The following is a 19,495-nucleotide window of genomic DNA, read 5'->3' on the forward strand; positions in this document are numbered from 1 at the left end:
TATAAGAAGTGTGTAAATTAATTCCTTGTAATTAAAATTTATAAATGAATATCAATTTGTTCTGAATAATTAAAAATTGATATTTCTTACAAATTCACAATGTACAGTAGAAATAATTGGATAATTATTACTTAATGGTTCTTCAAAGCATTGAGGAAATTAATAAATTAACACAAATGCACAACAAAACAAAGAACTTTGGGCTCCTGCCGAATCCTTATCCGGTGTTCACATGTTAACAAATTGGTAATCAATGAAATAACGTCCTTAGAGAAATTCGTTATTTATACAGCTACATAAAGTCGCATCTTTGTCAATTTAATCATTTACATTGGTTTTGACACAGCAATTGTATAACTCTTTTACGTACAGATTTACTAAAAGGTATATTAAGAGTTAGTGGTTTGATGTTTTGTAATTGTGATATTTTTATTTGTACGGTGATTGTTGGTATAATAGTTTGAAGATTCCGGAATAGGGGCATGTTTTTTCTTACAAAAAGATCTTATCTCCCTCTGAACATAGAAGGAAATATCACGAAACTCACTTACAACATAGTTTTCGCAGAAAATGACAAATTTCTCAAACAGCGCTTTTTTTAGTTTAAAAACAAGCTTTGTTCTCCTCTTTTCGTACCCCCAGATTTCTGTACCAAGGGATAAATAAATTATCGCACTATACGCTGCTGACAAACTTTTTCCAGTGTGTCCAGTGTTTGAAAACGTGATTTCTAAACTTAAACTCCGGAACTTATTTTAAAACATGAACACTAACTTGTTATGAAGGAAAGAGGATTTTTTTCGGACATTTGCAATCGTTCAGTGATACAAAAAACGATCAGAAACACTCCGTTTCGGAATCAATAATCTGATCTCTTCCTCAGGTGGCTAACTAACCTATTATTTCACTGTAATTTGGGTTAAAATAAACAAATCGTACCCGAACGTCGTGGCCAGTCATGCACACTGTATCTAAAACAAATCACTAATTATTTAAACCGAACTACAGAATACAGAGCGCATTAGGTCTTCACTGAACGGCCGTTTCTCAGTAGTTGGACAATCCGTCCATCATCAAAAATCTATCAGTAGTTGGACTGTCCGTCTATCAACAAAAACCTATAAGTAGTTGGACAATCCGTCCACCACTAAACCTATCAGTAGTTGGACAATCCGTCCACCACTAAACCTATCAGTAGTTGGACAATCCGTCCACCACTAAACCTATCAGTAGTTGGACAATCCGTCCACCACTAAACCTATCAGTAGTTGGACAATCCGTCCACCACTAAACCTATCAGTAGTTGGACAATCCCTCCACCAATAAACCTATCAGTAGTTGGACAATCCGTCCACCACTAAACCTATCAGTAGTTGGACAATCCGTCCACCAATAAACCTATCAGTAGTTGGACAATCCGTCCACCACTAAACCTATCAGTAGTTGGACAATCCGTCCACCAATAAACCTATCAGTAGTTGGACAATCCGTCCACCACTAAACCTATCAGTAGTTGGACAATCCGTCCATCATCAAAAATCATCTTTGAAGAAAGCAACGTTCAAGACCTTCAAAAAGCTGCTGTTCCAAACAATTTATGTCGACCACTAACAATTTGATCAAAGGGTGCGTTTTTAACCGGGCATTTCGAGTAACCCATAGTGGAGAAACGTCAACATTTCAACGTAAATGTGTCCTAATTAAACATTTCGTTCACAGTTATCATCACATGGTAGCAATGCAGATTGCAGCAATTCACAGCATTATTACGTAAATGACAACTGTCTGCAGTACAGACAAGTTTAGCATTCCAATAAATACACAATAACAACTACACTACAACTAGGGATCCATCAGTCGATGGTATTATGGAATTTGCTCTAAAAACATTGTAATGCGTAAATGCTTTTATTATTTTACAAATTGGTAACTAAAATCGACCGGCCTTCACAATATTTCACCTCACTAGCTATTTTATTAATGCATCAACTCCAATTCGCTGCTGCTTATTGCTGTGTGCTTGGTAAATTAACAATAAAGCATTATAAAATATTGTAATTAGCAAATAAACAATTTCTGTATGAACAATTCTTTATTAAGCCCTACTGCAGTTCTTCCACTGGCTGAGCTTCAGCGAAGCCTATCACCCCGAGTCCGCGCGATATCTCTAAAAACACTTATAGTATGAGGAAGACTGAGTTAGATGATGGTGCACGTCACTCCAAGAGATTGAGCTGAGCGTTAGAGAATATGTTTAGATTAATCTTAAAAGTAACCCATGGCGGCAATAGAAAATAGCGGAGTAAAAAGTTAGCAAGCAAACTCCATACACCCACAAGTGACTCAAACATGTGACACACGAGAACTAACACATATAGTTTAACTATCCCAACAAATAAAACATTACGGTGACTTGATGCATAGACATCTATTATTTAAACACTACTAAGAAATCCAATTCAATTAACAAATACCTGAACGTATCATGTGGCAATATATGTCGAGAAAACCTTCCATGAAACTTCATTGTTTATAATGCGTCATTTTGTATCAGCTTCTTTTGTGTACGATTGTCTGTATATCTGTCCGCTGGACATCTCCAGATTGGAGTGAGCTATAATTTGGAATTTTTGCATGCAACCTCGGCGAAACTTGTTACGACACGTAGTGTGCCGTACTTCTACCTTGTTCTAAAAATACTAAAGAAGTAGAAGATGAATACGATTCGGAGAAATTCGCTTCCGATCCACGACGTCGTCTCGTCGTTTGAACAAAAACATCTTACTGTTATTAACATCAATATGACGGTTAGGTTAGGTTAGGTTAGAGTAGGTTAGGTTATGGTAGGTTAGGCTAAGTTAGGTTAGATTAAGTTAGGGTAGGTCAGGTAAAAAAATTACGTTAGGTTAGGTTAGGTTCGGTTATGATAGGTTAGGCTAAGTTAGGTTAGATTCAGGTAGGGTAGGTCAGGTAAAATTACGTTAGGTTAGGGTAGGTTAGGTTAGGGTAGGTTCGGTTATGGTAGGTTAGGCTAAGTTAGGTTAGATTAAGTTAGGGTAGGTCAGGTAAAATTACGTTAGGTTGGGTTAGGGTAGGTTAGGTTCGGTTATGGTAGGTTAGGCTAAGTTAGGTTAGATTAAGTTAGGGTAGGTTAGGTTAGGTTAGGTTAGGTTATATTAGGTTAGGGTTTTGCCATGCTCGAAATTAAATTTTAGTTCCACTATGTGGTTTCAGAATCGATATTACATGCAAAGAACGTTTAGTAATCCTTAACTGTTAATTGAGGCATTAATTAGCATAATTCCTTAATTTAAAATATTTCAGGTCAACAACACTATTGAGTTCATAAAAAGACACGTGTAAAATGTGAATAACGTAATAATTCTAATACATATAAATATTTAATAATTACAATGATTGAGTATAATAATTCGAATAAACATAAAAAATACTGAAAATTTAAATGGGCATTTTTAGGGTTTCTGGTTAACATATAGTCCTATTCTTATTTCGTAAATCCCTCCGGGCCACGCCCACTGGTCTCCAAGGCTGCGAAAATTCCACCTTGGTCTGTAAAGTCCGCAAGTATTATTAATTAAAAGAGCCTGTTAAATATAATCAACTGTTTTGTGTAAAACTTGTTTTACGACATCACGACCACGTGTTTAATTAATTTAACCATTATTTTCAATTTATTTACATATTTATAGTCTTGAAAGCAGAGTAAGCTTGATAGCAACATTTTTTTTGTTTCATCCTCTTCCGCAACCACCGGTGAAAAACATATCCAGATAGGAAAACTTAAAAATGTTAGTATATATATATATATATATATATACTAACAAAAATGTTAGTATATATATATATATATACTAACAAAAATGTTAGTATATATATATACTAACATTTTATATATATATGTGCGTATATATATATATATATATATATTGTTAACGGTACATTTTAGAAAGTATTAGTATGCAGCACCGTAATGTACACGTCAAAGACAAAGTAACTATCTAACTTTTGCCACAAACTTGGACATGACACCCATCTTGGTTGCCTTTTGATAGAGGCAGGCTTTTCAGACCTGTCTGTACATGTATATATATATATTCTTGGTCAGGGAAACATGGCAAAACCAACTATGGCTCGAACAATACTACGAGCAGAGTAAATTACAATGGTTATAAATACACAACTTTTGACACATTTTCTTGATAGTGGCAACGAGGAAAACTCAACACTGGCGTCGGAAATACAATTCACTCGAACCAGAAGCGCTCATACACGTGCAGAGCCTACGAAATTGCGTGCGAAGCCGCTGGTAACTGCTAGTTTTTAAATACATTGTAAACCATCAGTATTAAACGTAACTCATCGTACTTTTTACAACGCATTAAAAGTGAGACACTAAGGGTTAAGCTTCTATAGTGAAGAATTTATGGATTTCAGACGTATCCAATTTACAAAGCAATTGGCAAACGATATTACTTAATCATAGCCATCGATATAATCAATCGATACTGATTAATTATTTTGAACCATTAACTTAAATAATCTACATCAACAGCTGTAAACACTTTCAAATAATACTGGTAATGTAATATTTCAATTATTTATAAGTAACATATTATTATTAAAAATGACAGTCAATTTTAGAAAACTAAACGAAATTGCTTTGAAAAATGATAAGACATGTTTTTGTGACTTCAATATGTTGGACTCGTACCGAAAAACCCCATTATGTGAAATTTGTGGGAAAGAAACAACTGTAACTGCGAGAGGAGCAAATATGGTCGTCTTTAGTTTTCATAATTTTTGTTATAATAATTTGTTTGATCACTTTAAATATTAAATTCATATTTTAATTTAAAACATGATTGTTATTGAGGACTTTAGATACTTTTATATCGATTGATTGAGTAGGATTTGAGATGCGAATATTAGGTATCGATGATTACATTCTTCGATATAAAAAACCGGGTCCGCTTATCGTACCCTACACTTCATCTTTAGCCCAGGGACCCTCGGATGTGGGCCCGGCAGTTAACTAGCGCGTGCCCTCTAATATAAAAACTTTTTAATTATTTTATTATGCGTATATGTAAACAGTAAAAAATTACTGTTATATCAATATTTTTTCAATTCCGCACCCGCAAAGGCAACAATATAACAGTAACACGTAACACAGTAACACGTGAACCGTATGTACGAACTGCAACAGTGGAACATTGTCTCTGTTTGCGAGTTACATCAAGTGGAACAAAATGTGCAATTAACTCGTTGTGGCTGCCAAGGCCGGGAAAATGCCGGTCCACAGGTCAAGGGTCAAGGTTGGCGAACTAATGGATGAAAACTGCCTTAACAACTGGGAAGCTTTTCGCACTCGTGACGTCATCTGACTCCGGAGCCCCGTGTATTTAGTGATTGGATAAACTAGTTAAAAAAGAATCGATTCTTGCCGATTCGATTATTTAAGGACCGAATAATCGCGTGCAAGAATCGATTCACAAACTCGGTTTCCCACGTTAAAGTGAATAACTGTCAAAAAGAATGTCGTTTACATTTCTTAATCTGTACAGAAACATTATAGATTTTTTGTAGGATGTAACCTTTTTATTTTAATACAAAATCAATTATAATTTTACAATACAACTTGCATTTCCTTCATTACATACCCCTAAAGTGCATGTAACTTGTGTTTGGATTTTTCTTGTGATATTTCTTTTGTGTTTATAACAAACTAAAAGTGTATTTTATTGCCGATGAGAAACCTAAACAAAATTTGTCAATTATTGCAACGAAAGTAGCTGTAGATAATACTCTATGTTATTACACATCGAATTCAAAAATACAGAAATTCGTTTAACTTGTGTATGCATAAAATTATACAAAACTCGATTCTATTTAAAGGTGTACGGTATTTCAATTAAACAAAAATTTAGCATTATACATAAGTTTTAGTTATTTCTATTATCGCAAAAGAATCGACCAGTGACAGAAAAGTGCAAACGATTTTTTTTAAATCCTGATTCTCCAATCACAACCAGAGTGAGTAATAATAAAACAAACCACCGACAGAATCAGCCGCACCGGCACCGCGATATACAAACATCGATAATCCCACTAATCGTATAAATGTGAAAGTTTGTTTGTCCCGATGTTTGAACTTCCACCACACAAAAACCACGAGGAATATTGAGTTGAAACTTTGTCTGGACTTTGCCAGCATACGGGCCTATTTATGCTTCATCTCTACATTACATGTCTTTGCCAGTACCAGTGAGGTTCAAACATTTCGGACTCTGCATTGTGTGCTTAGTGAATAAAAAGAAACTGGATGTAAATTTTGTTAAGCTTCACTTTTTACTTAGATCTTCACATAATTTTGGTTTCATTCGTTAAGGAAGCTAGTTAAAGATATGGATATTTATTACAGTATGTATTGGATTCATTAAAGATAATGACAGCAAGTTTCAGTAAAATTGTCTTAAGAAAATGTTGTGATTTATATAAACAAGTATTTAATAATATTACACGTCGTTCTTAAAATGCAATTTAAGGAAATTGCACTTATCCTAAGAAACAGGTGATTTCCTTTGGTTATATTTCACATACATACTGTACATATGTCCTTAGATTTAGCACAATTTCAGTGGCCTATTTTAAAAGGGCCAAAATACCGCTACAAGTGACGTTGAGTTGTGCCTCAAAAGAACACTGTTATTCTTCGAACACTTTTATATCCTTATTTTTTGTCGTCGAATTATACAAATATTTCCCTTTAACAATATCGATAGTATGCACTTAAAACATCTTTCAGTTTTCCTTGTAAATGTATAACTTTTCAATAAACACAATAAAGAAGAAAAGTTCAATATTTTTTTATCTTTAAAATTTCAAATTCCCACAATTCTACGACTGAAATACAACCGTGAGAGTGTTTGAGTTTTAAAATTGTTCTTACGCGGTTAAAATCAATATGGCTGCCTGTACAGCTGGCTCTTAAATGCCTACGACCAGAAAGTTTTAAAATATTTCTCTTCTCTTCAAAGAAAGCATCTTGAATGACTAACCACAAAGAATACAAATAAGGGATAAATACTACGGCGTACTTGATCGACACACTCCAGACTCCCTGGCGTCGCAGTTTCGTCGGGGGATTATCCACGGGCTACAGGAGGTACTATCGTGTTTTGGGAAGGCGACAAATCATAAATAAACTAGACAAATTTACGTCTTGGTTACAATTATTGCGCTAAATACGTAATAATACTTTAATACCAATATTTTAATTTCTACAACTAAACGTCTGAAATCTACATTCAAGAACGAAAAATCGTATTTATAAAAAAGAACATGCAACTACAATGTCCAAATACTAGAGGGGCCGACAGCCAGTTATGTAACAGATGACGCAACTACAAACGGAAAAATTATTTAAGGGCCAACTGCCAGTTATGTAGCAGAAGACGCAACTACAAACAGGCAAAATATTTAAGGGCCAACTGCCAGTTATGTAGCAGAAGACGCAACTACAAACGGGCAAAATATTTAAGGGCCAACTGCCAGTTATGTAGCAGTAGACGCAACTACAAACGGGCAAAATATTTAAGGGCCAACTGCCAGTTATGTAGCAGAAGACGCAACTACAAACGGGCAAAATATTTAAGGGCCAACTGCCAGTTATGTAGCAGAAGACGCAACTACAAACGGGCAAAATATTTAAGGGCCAACTGCCAGTTATGTAGCAGTAGACGCAACTACAAACGGGCAAAATATTTAAGGGCCAACTGCCAGTTATGTAGCAGAAGACGCAACTACAAACGGGCAAAATATTTAAGGGCCAACTGCCAGTTATGTAGCAGTAGACGCAACTACAAACGGGCAAAATATTTAAGGGCCAACTGCCAGTTAATTAGCAAAGACGCAACTACAAACAGGCAAAATATTTAAGGGCCAACTGCCAGTTATGTAGCAGTAGACGCAACTACAAACGGGCAAACTATTTAACGACCAACTGCCAGTTATGTTGTAGCAAACGCAACTATAAAACGCCGAAATTCGCTCAGTCAAGTGGTCTAATGACCGAACCGTGTCCGCTTATCGCTATCTCTTATCTCTGGTCTGCGAAAATGATAAGGGTTGATTGTGATACGGGGTCGATATCCCACACATAGCTCTCTGCTTATTCCATACTTACCTGTTTCAACAATTTTTGACGGGAGAAACGATAATGCGCCAACTGTACTCACAGTAGTCACTGCCGATGAGTGAACAGAGACACCGAGCTCTGTTTACAGTGGTACGGCGCGACGTTTTGCGGCAGTGCAGTATCAAAAGTTCCAAAACAATACTACAGTCCGCAAGGTCAGATATAGTGATGGTGTCATAGCTCTGGCCCGTTTTGCTCACAGTGTGTCCTGGGAGAATGAGATATATTCTCTGACATACATAAGGAAGTGGCGATACTATAGTCTATTCACCGAGTGTTGAGAGTGATGAGCCGCCACAGTAAGTGGCCGGTTTATTCAGACCGCAATGAGTACGATCGGCCACTGTTCACTTCTGTCTGGACGCTCGGGTACTTAGGGCGAGCATATTATCCTCGATTATTAAATGGGCGATACTATAGTCTATTCACCGAGTGTTGAGAGTGATGCACCGCCACTGTGACTGGCCGGTTTGTTCAGACCGCAATGAGTACGACCGGCCACTGTTCACTTCTGTCTGGACGCTCGGGTACTTAGGGCGAGCATATTATCCTCGATTATTAAATGGGCGATACTATAGTCTATTCACCGAGTGTTGAGAGTGATGCACCGCCACTGTGACTGGCCGGTTTATTCAGACCGCAATGAGTACGACTGGCCACTGTTCACTTCTGTCTGGACGCTCGGGTACTTAGGGCGAGCATATTATCCTCGATTATTAAATGGGCGATACTATAGTCTATTCACCGAGTGTTGAGAGTGATGCACCGCCACTGTGACTGGCCGGTTTATTCAGACCGCAATGAGTACGACTGGCCACTGTTCACTTCTGTCTGGACGCTCGGGTACTTAGGGCGAGCATATTATCCTCGATTATTAAATGGGCGATACTATAGTCTATTCACCGAGTGTTGAGAGTGATGCACCGCCACTGTGACTGGCCGGTTTGTTCAGACCGCAATGAGTACGACTGGCCACTGTTCACTTCTGTCTGGACGCTCGGGTACTTAGGGCGAGCATATTATCCTCGATTATTAAATGGGCGATACTATAGTCTATTCACCGAGTGTTGAGAGTGATGCACCGCCACTGTGACTGGCCGGTTTATTCAGACCGCAATGAGTACGACTGGCCACTGTTCACTTCTGTCTGGACGCTCGGGTACTTAGGGCGAGCGTATTATCCCCGATTGTTAAATGGGCGATACTAATGGTCTTCAAAATAGAGCCATTTGTCAAAGCTCCACCCTCCCCTCATCACAATAAGTCTCGCTTGTTATTGTTTTCCAGGAACACTGTCTCGAGAAAATGCCCTCCGTCGAGCAATTTCCGCCCCGTGAACGCAACCTGGCGACATAACAAGCCATACTGATATATCGACATTAACTCCACATATCTGAAAAGGTACCTAATTAAAGAGATGTTCTCTCTCTTTTACAACACGTCTAGAATTGTATAATGCCAGATTTCACGTGAAATGGAAGGTTTTACGTCTAAAACATAACTCTACTTGTATCGCATTTGACAATGTCTGTATAGCACCATGCATTATTGATTCCCTTGTGTGGCTCAAGGACATTGGCGAATTACTTTACAAAATGCTCAGTTCACAGTTAAAAAATCCTTTATTTCCAATAAATTTACAAAAAATGGACATTTCCAAGTGCTTGGCACAGCACGCGTGGAAACATTTTAAATATATTTTATTCAATACGTTAATTACAAGGCTACCCTACAGTTGGCTTCTGATCCATAATTGATCAACTATTTTCAGCCCATCCCGTGTTTATCCTGTTGTCTATCTCCGTGCAACGCTGTTTATAAATACCAAGCGCTCGATTAAATAATTTAATATTAAATAACATGTTATAATAATAACAAATATATAATACTTCTGATCCCATAACGGTGCAACAATAACAAATAAATAACAGCAACAAAATTAACAAAAAGACTAACAACATCAATTCAATAACAGTTTCTAAATTTCCCATAAAAAAATATGGGCCAAATTACCACACATTTACATTGAAGAGTGGTTTACAACAAATGATTATGCCTTCACTAAAGTTTTTTCCATTAACCCTTAAACAGTAAATCACTACCGAACTCAACTTAGAATCTATTAAACTGACGTATGCCTACAGAAGAGCACTGTTGTCGTCTTCCGTAGACTAGTGGTTATAGTCTCGGCTCTCTAGCTGAGAGGTCACGGGTTCGAATCCCGGGGAGGTCCAATCATGTATAGACACGAAAACAGTGTGCGTACTTTGAAAATAAACCAGTGTACATCGATGCCGTCATAGCTAAAGTTGAGGCTTAAAAAAGAAGAGAAGAAAAAGCTGTTTTCTACACATTTCACTCACTCTAGGGGTGTATTTCTCGCACAAGTGGCACACATCGTTCACATAACAGCGTAACCTGTTTACCGCTGTTTACGTCCACGTGTTGCCACTTATAAGTCCGGTTGATGGATGGCAACCGAAATGTATGGTATAGCGTGAAGGAAGCTTTTAGCGGCCGTCCGGCGCGAGCTGCGGGGATCTCGTGTGCGCCACCCTCCCTCCCACCGGCACAGTCTGCAACCCCGGATAACCCCGACTCTCGGTTTACCGACAAGTCTCCACTTGACACACTTTGTACGACGGCGGCAGCTTTTAACTTGACATGCGACCGAAAGTAAATCCGTTTCCTGTAAGGCCCGTTACGGACGACTGACGGTGCAAAGGTAAAGAAAGACTTGCTTCTGGCTAATTTTTGCCAGCATCTTTCCTGCACTCCGGATCCCGACAAAAGGCGACGGAAGAGTGTCACAATACCGTATTACCTTCTTGACCACCAGGTAATAATTTATCTAATGCATATAAACACATAAGAGAAAAACTGTTACACAACATACTAATCAAACATTTCTCATGAAACAAATTAACAAGTAAGTGGACACTTGAAATGGGACTGTTGAATTGAGGTTAAGTAGGCGCTCTGATTCGTGATTGCTAAGTGTTTATACTTCCATCGTCATACGTAAAGATTACACTTAGTTCGTGACTGTTAAATTGACTATAAGTAGGCGCTCTGATTCGTGATTGCTAAGTAGGCGCTCTGATTCGTGATTGCTAAGTGTTTACACTTCCTTCGTCATTGGTAAGTGTACACTTAATTCGTGACTGTTGAATTGATGCTTGATTGCAAAGTCGGTTTTGCAAGCCGCTCACTCTTGCTGGCAGTAGAACGCGGGGCTTGTCCCATTTTTAAAGGAACCATTCGTGACAGTACGGCGTTTTCCGATATATTTCCCACTTAAAATTACATTTTTTTGTCACTTTCATCGGCGATAGCGTAACATACAGTAGTGGCGAGTACAGTAGGTAGCTCAATACTAAACATTATAAATAGTACTAAATGTAAATAATACTTTTCAATATTATTTATATTTTGGACGAGGCCTTTCGAAACCAAAGGTTTCAGCATCAGGCGTCTCCACAAATAAATATTTACAATTTTTATTGCAATTAAATTACCATATGGTGTAAATATGCAAATACAAAATATTTCCAAAAAGTTTTGGAAATATTTCAGCCAGTAAATTTTTGAATAAATTGAGAAGAGAGAAGACTGATAATGATTTGGAAGTGTAAACACTTAGCAATCACGAATCAGAGCACCTACTTAGCGTCAATTCAACAGTCCCATCTCAAGTGTACACCTATGTCGATGGAAATGTAAACACTTAGCAATCACGAATCAAAGCACCTACTTAGCGTCAATTCAACAGTCCCATCTCAAGTGTACACCTATGACGATGGAAATGTAAACACTTAGCAATCACGAATCAAAGCACCTACTTAGCGTCAATTCAACAGTCCCATCTCAAGTGTACACCTATGTCGATGGAAATGTAAACACTTAGCAATCACGAATCAAAGCACCTACTTAGCGTCAATTCAACAGTCCCATCTCAGGTGTGTACACCTATGACGATGGAAATGTAAACACTTAGCAATCACGAATCAAAGCACCTACTTAGCGTCAATTCAACAGTCCCATTTCAAGTGTACACCTATGACGATGGAAATGTAAACACTTAGCAATCACGAATCAAAGCACCTACTTAGCGTCAATTCAACAGTCCCATCTCAAGTGTACACCTATGTCGATGGAAATGTAAACACTTAGCAATCACGAATCAAAGCACCTACTTAGCGTCAATTCAACAGTCCCATCTCAAGTGTACACCTATGACGATGGAAATGTAAACACTTAGCAATCACGAATCAAAGCACCTACTTAGCTTAAATTCAACAGTCACGAACTAAGTGTAATCTTACCAATGACGATGTAAATGTGAACATTTATCAATGACGAATCAGAGCACCTATTTAGCTTAAATTTAACAATCACGAACTAAGTGTAATCTTACCAATGACGATCTAAGTGTGAACACTTAGCAATCACGAATCAGAGCACCTACTTAGCGTCAATTCAACAGTCCCATCTCAAGTGTACACTTACCTATGACGATGGAAATGTAAACACTTAGCAATCACGAATCAGAGCGCCTACTTAGCTTAAATTTAACAGTCACGAACTAAGTGTAATCTTACCAATAACGATGTAAGTGTGAACATTTATCAATGACGAATCAGAGCACCTATTTAGCGTCAATTTAACAGTCACGAACTAAGTATAATCTTACTAATGACGATTTAAGTGTGAACATTTATCAATGACGAATCAGAGCACCTAAATAGCGTCAAGTTAACAGTCACGAACTAAGTATAATCTTACAAATGACGAAGTAAGTGTGAACATTTAGCAATCACGAATCAGAGCGCCTACTTAGCTTAAATTTAACAGTCACGAACTAAGTGTAATCTTACCAATGACGAACTAAGTGTGAACACTTAGCAATGACGAATCAGAGCACCTATTTAGCGTCAATTTAACAGTCACGAACTAAGTGTAATCTTACCAATGGCGATGTAAGTGTGAACATTTATCAATGACGAATCAGAGCACCTAAATAGCGTCAAGTTAACAGTCACGAACTAAGTATAATCTTACCAATGACGATGTAAGTGTGAACATTTATCAATGACGAATCAGAGCACCTAAATAGCGTCAAGTTAACAGTCACGAACTAAGTATAATCTTACAAATGACGAAGTAAGTGTGAACATTTAGCAATCACGAATCAGAGCGTCTACTTAGCTTAAATTTAACAGTCACGAACTAAGTGTAATCTTACCAATGACGAACTAAGTGTGAACACTTAGCAATGACGAATCAGAGCACCTATTTAGCGTCAATTTGACAGTCACGAACTAAGTGTAATCATACCAATGGCGATGTGAGTGTGAACATTTATCATAGACGAATTAGAGCACCTATTCAGCGTCAATTTAACAGTCACGAATTAATTACCATGTAAGTGTGAACACTTAGCAATCCTTAAGTTTCACCTGGCACCCACGACCTATAATCACGTACTTCCCCTTAAAAACCACGCCAATTCCATGCCAAAGGTGACAATCAAGAATGCAAGCGCCAACGCAGCCGTGCTGCTGATGTATGGGTATAAGGCGGTTTCCCACTACACGTTGAGCTCATTCAAGGAAGGCCACGACCGCCAAGTTTGCCGAGTCTATTTATTTGCTAACCCGCTGTTTACAGCTCCACACAGGCCTGAGCGCACACGAAAATAATTACCCCTGTCAAAACACTATCCGTCTACGCCTTTTCGTCAGTGTTTAGCTTTCAAAACAAACTTACGGGTTTCTTTACCGGCCAACTAAAAGCTTCCTTTGTCCAAATTATAATTTTTTTGTTATTCGCTCCTGCCGCATACTATTTCAAGCAAGCCACATCTCCTCTCCACTGAACATAGCCGACTAAATTCCTCGGTATCAACATAGATTGTTGTCTGTCCTGGAGTACACGTATTGAAGGCATTTGTAAAAGAATTTCGTCCAATATATATTTCCTAAGGAATTAATCAAATCATTGTCCTAGGCCCTTATTGAGAATTGCCTACTATGGACTTATTTTTCCATACATATCTTATGGAATTACATTGTGGGGTACTTGTCCAAATTCGTATTTTCAAAGATGATTTATATTACAAAAGAAATCTGTTCGCATAATCAATAACTTAACTTCCCGAGAGTCGTATAGCGAATCCTTTAAGGAGCTCAAATTATTGACATTGGCTGCGCTGTACATGCTTGAGACGAGCATGTTCTGTCGTTTCAGGTGTACGTTGGTGCAAGGTAGGGATGTCCATGGTTATAATGCAAGAGCTGGGGAAAACTAAAGAGTTGCTCAACACAGGCTACAGCTTCATGGCCATTTCCATCTCAGATGGGCGTCAGATTTATTAATTGTTTACCAGCAAAATCAAATCCATCCCAAATCAATCAAAATTCAAAAAGGCGTTGAAAAGATATTTAATAGAAAACACATTTTATTCCGTGGGCGAGTTCCTGGAACTCAGCAACCAACGTCGTCAGAGCTGAAAGACGTGGGGAGCTGGGGTGTGCGAAGATGACATAAAAGATTTTAAAATATGTGTATATGTATAGTTGTGACATTTATTGAATACAATTTTATTATTATTATTATTATTTATTCGAATTGAGTATTTAATTTTAATTTTAAATGTCCTATACATTTTTAATTAAATTACAATACATTTTTAATTTAATTTAAAACATTTTTAATTTAATTTTAAAAATACATTTTTACATTTAATTTACATTTATAAATCTTATTGGATGAAAATAAGATTAGTGACGCAAGTCATATAACTTTGTATAATTGTTAAATAATGACAATACAGATTTATTCAACTACATTGACTATGCGACGCATCCTAATTCCGGTTCTTCCGTAGATCAAATCGTATGAAGACGACGATTAAAATAAATAAAATATATAAGAATATCTTTATTCATAAAAGTGTTATGAACATATTTTTAAAAAGTTACAAGTATTTCAAAGTAATAATTTAAGGATCACTTTAACTATATTTCGCACTTAGCACACATTTCAATATACCACTTGCATGATGATTGATCTTACATCAAAATAAACTAAAATCAACGAAAAGGGAAACACTTTATTTATACGATAATACTAATCAATATTTTAACTAAACAAACTTTTATGAATGTAAAGGGCCTCTGAAGGCAAAGTCTGTGCAGAATTCCCTTCATGCTAAATTAAATTGGTGATATCTCGGGTAAAATTTTGGAAATTTATTTGTATTATAATAATTCCAATTTATCAAATGTCTGCATTATACCTAAATCTATACTTATGTGCAACTCTGATCCGAATAAAATGTTTTAACTAATAGTATGCAGATGAACATTTATAGTTTGTTTACTTAATAGCCATGATTTAAATAGTTAAAAAAATACGTATATTCTTTAATTATATAATATAGTTTTTGTTATTGTATAATACATTTTCGTTCCCCAAAAACTATAGCTTTTTATAAAAATGGTTAAATTACGTTTTGGAACTGCTATTTTTGTAGATATTAAATAATACAGGAAATTTACCACTAGTGACATAAACATTTTAAAACGTCTTACACAAACAAATGTGTAAATGGAAAACATTTTAAACTTTTAAACAGTGGATGAGATGGCTCGTATTTACATTTTATTTTCATTAATCGAATTAATTTCTTTTGTTGCATAAAACGAGGCTTTAAATGTGTTTCATAGATTCCACCCCAGCAAAATATTCCATATTCCAATCTACGTGTTTACTAATGAAAAATATAGCATTCTCATAACTTCCTCTGTTCACATATAACGATGTGAACAGAGGAAGTTATATTTTACATGTAATATATTTTAAAACAATCATTTTCCCCGTAATATATTTAAATAAAATGCTTAAGAAGAATTAAAAATAACATTGACGAGTAACTGTGAAAACACGTATATAAGTTGCATTATTTGCGTAATTGCTACGTAGATAAGCAATTTGCGTCTTTTCTTGGCTAATGGTAATTACGATTTCCTTTAACGTGGAAGATATGTTTTTCAGTCCACACACGTCATGAATTAATTAACTATTTAAAATAGAATTAGTCTGGTAAAACCCTTTCTTACGGTATGGAATGGAACATTCTAAAGCCTGGAAATTCTACGTATTTTATTTATCGCTGAAAACTCGTATACTATTTCTGTTCGTATAACACTCCAGATAGCCTTTATCTGTTTCGGAGTCATATCCACGATCTTAGATTGTTACACTACAATAATAATTAGTTTTTATTGCATTTTGACAGTAAAAACATTGCATTGCAAAAGTCATTTCGATTATACAGATTCAAAAATACATTTCTAGACCACAACATTCATTCAACATGAGACTCGGGGATGTAACTAATTAATTTTTTATAAGCCTATAGTTATTACCTTAATTCGTGGCATAATTTTATTAGAAAAAAACTAAGTTTTTATTGAGAATCTAAAGACCCATGGAACACTCGCAATAGAGTTACACGAAGATAGTTTAAGGCAATATTTGATAAACAATTATAGCAAAATTACAACTTCGCAATTTCAACAGTTTAAGAGTTATGCAATTCTTAATAAAAACAAAAAAATAGCACTAAATACAAACCGAACGTACAAACAAAGTTATGTTTATTTGAAAAATGTGTAGCCAGCGCCGGTGTTTCGTTATTGTTTTCACCTGTGTTTACTCGCATTGTTGTAGTCTTGAATTATACAGGGTGTCCTGTAACTCTCTGGACAAAGGTATACCACGTTATTGCTCAGTTCAAGACAAGCATATTTCACCATATGAACATGGGACTCCGATGCTTAGTTCCCCATCTGTCTGTCTGTATGTGTTTTTTACAAAAACGTTTTATCTTAAAAACTAATAAATTAAATTATACCAAAATTTGTTTCAAATTTTCATGATACCACGGCCAGTTAGTGAAAAATATCGTGAAATTATCATTAGTATTTTCAAAATGGCGGCCATTAAAACTTTTAAACTTGTAATATCTCAAAAACTAACATTTTTTTCTCAAGAATTACCAGAATAACCAGAGGGCTTTTTCACAAACTTTATGACACTGAAATTATTTAAATCGAATAATAAAAAACTGATTTAGAGCAAATTTAATGTGACTATACGTGGCCACATTCAGGTTCTCAGCGAATAGCCAACAATACAAAAACTGAATAAATAGCACTTATATTTATTGAATATCTATTTAATGTTCGATTTAAATTACTTTTGTGTCATTAGTTTAGAAATAAAATCCTTTAAGAACAGTTATTTTTGTAGTTCTTGAGAAAACTTGCTGGTTTTTAAAATATTTAAAAGTAAAAAGTTTTAATGGCCGCCATTTTGGAAATACTAATGATAATCTCACGATAATTTTTTCACTAACTGAATGTGCCATCATAAAATTTTGCACCAAATTTGGTATAATTTCATTTATTAGTTTTAAAATATAAATGTTTTTGTAAAAAGACATACAGACAGACTATGAGAAACTAAGCATCGGAGACCCATGTTCATATGGTGAAATATTTTTGTCTCGACCTGAGCAATGACATGGTATACCTTTATCCGTAGAGTTACGGGACACCCTGTATACGATGAGCAATCGTGGGTAATTAAATCAACGCCGATCGGAATTCCGACCACGGCGCGCGCGGAGTGGCGGGGCGCGCGCGCGTTTCGCTCAAGGATATGGTCTGCAAGCAGTCGCCCATCACAATCAGCTGATGTCTATAATCAGCTGTTGTCGTCTGTACACCGGACCGAACATAACCTCATTCTGCCGCAGTGCCACCGCCGCGCCGCGCACCGACGTACGAGAATAATAAATACAGATTGCGCTTTGCTCAACCCATTCCTGGACACAGCTCAGATCACGGCGTGTGCTCGGTGATTTAGTGATCAGTTGTTTAATGCAACCGAGGTGGAGAGTTGTTTTGAAACTTCCGGGACAAACCGGTCAGTTTTCTCCAGTCCAGTCAACGAATGGCTGAATCAGGGGTCCAGAGGGAGAGTCCATAAGTGGAAACCCCAACTATGGGAAGTAGTTAAGGTTACCCGGTAGTAAAACATACTAGAAGTCCTCAAGGGTGATGTAAGAGGGGGGGGGGGGGTAAAAGGTGCCCTTTTTTGGTTGTTCGCCTATATTTTAGTAGGGGTAAGTCCTAAAGAGAAATTACACATATTTTTATTATACAAAACTATAGGTGACAACATTTCCTACATATTTTGTATTTATAGTTTTTTTTGTATCTGTTACCGTTAATGACAAAATCTCTCGTAAATTAGAGATTTTCAAAAAGACTTTTTGTGGAAAAACAATTTTCGCCAAACTTCTGTCTCCGTGCCTCAAGTCTTCATTCCATATGAATCTGTCAAAGAGGAAGTTGACGGCATTAAATTTACTTCATCATGATTTTTTTATTAATAATTTTATTTTAATTTAATCAAAAAGTAGAGAGTATTTAAAGAATTTTTTGTACACTTTAAACTCCTTGTACATTATAGTCCCTAAATTTCAATCATGATCAGAAGAGGGTAGGGTTGATTGGGATTCGCAGGGGGGAGGGGAGAAAAAATAAAAATGAAGAACAATTATAATCTTATATGATACTGCGTTAAAAAATGGCATGAACTTATACATACTTTCCCTTATTTTAGAGACATTTAAAGTTGAGTTACAAATTTAATAAATTGCCGATGTCTCTAAAAAATTATCTATTCATCGGTGAAGTCGATGAAACGTGTAAAAGACGCCTTTCTACTATAACTCAGGTTTTGACACATGAAGAAGAAGACAGACGTCATGTTTCTTGAAACGTCGTGTTTTAAAAAATATACAGACGAATTTACCCAACAGAACAAAATTGACTAATTGCAAATGATGTTGTTTTCTCGTGCATCACAAAACAGAATTTTCCGGAAATACGCAGTCGCGATCGAGAACTTTGCCTTGCCTTGCCGTCCACTTGACCGCGTCTTCAGGTCGGACACTCGTAGGTCTGTCTCTCTGGTCGAAGTCGAGTCAGGCCAAGGAGGCTGTGTTGCTGGAATCATTGTGAGCCATGTTTATTGTTTATCACTGTCCCAAGGGCGGATCAATCAAATCAAATCGTTCAGTCGCGATCGAGAGCCATGCCTCGCCTTGCCTTGCCGTCCACTTGACCGAGTCTTCAGGTCGGACACTCGTAGGTCTGTCTCTCTGGTCGAAGTCGAGTCAGGCCAAGGAGGCTGTGTTGC

The 19,495-nt window shown here is 36.6% G+C and overlaps 1 protein-coding gene across 1 annotated transcript in view; it reads right to left on the minus strand.

Moving 5' to 3' along the window:
- LOC124367311 (G protein-coupled receptor kinase 1) overlaps window positions 1-19,495 on the minus strand; it is a 305,442-nt gene that overhangs the window by 83,451 nt on the left and 202,496 nt on the right. The gene's annotated exons all lie outside the window — the stretch shown is intronic.

Source organism: Homalodisca vitripennis, chromosome 8 (genome assembly GCF_021130785.1).
Source record: "Homalodisca vitripennis isolate AUS2020 chromosome 8, UT_GWSS_2.1, whole genome shotgun sequence".
NCBI lineage: Eukaryota > Metazoa > Arthropoda > Insecta > Hemiptera > Cicadellidae > Homalodisca > Homalodisca vitripennis.